We start from the raw sequence: 623 nt of genomic DNA on the forward strand, positions 1-623 counted from the left end.
ATAATTCATGGACTACTGGAGTCAAAATCTAATAGCTTGCCCATAGATTCTCTGGATGGCATTCATCAAGTCCCAATCAACCAGCCTCAGTTCTCCATCTGTAAAATGGAAATACTATTGACCTATAGGAGAGCAAGAAATAATGTAAACAATCACAAGTGATACAGAAATGAATTATGAACTCAGTAGGTGCCATCTTTTATTACTTAACCTTCTACGTTAAAGTATGAGGCCTCCCCAAAGTGTCACGAACAATTGCTATGTGATTCAAGCTTCTATACCCCACCTCACTTTTTGTAACTATTTGGATTGAACAGGAGGAAAAATGGTTTGCAAAGATTATAGCTGTGACTTGTAGGTTGAATGGCTATTAATCAGCTGATCTGATTTACAGTCTTGGGCTGCTTCCAGACAGATGGTTCCTAGTGCTAATAAATCATAGCTCTTCCCCTGTAAGCTACAAGCATAACAGCAATTGACTTTCCACACCACCGGGGTATTGCACTTTTCCTGTACGCTTATCCCACTTTGTTCCATCCACATCAGTGGTTATGACATAGCTGCTGTGGTTGGGGAATTCCCCATAGCAGCCATAAGAAGAAGAAAATTATGTATGACCCCCA

Source organism: Podarcis filfolensis, assembly GCF_964270895.1.
Source record: "Podarcis filfolensis genome assembly, chromosome: 5".
Classification (NCBI taxonomy): domain Eukaryota; kingdom Metazoa; phylum Chordata; class Lepidosauria; order Squamata; family Lacertidae; genus Podarcis; species Podarcis filfolensis.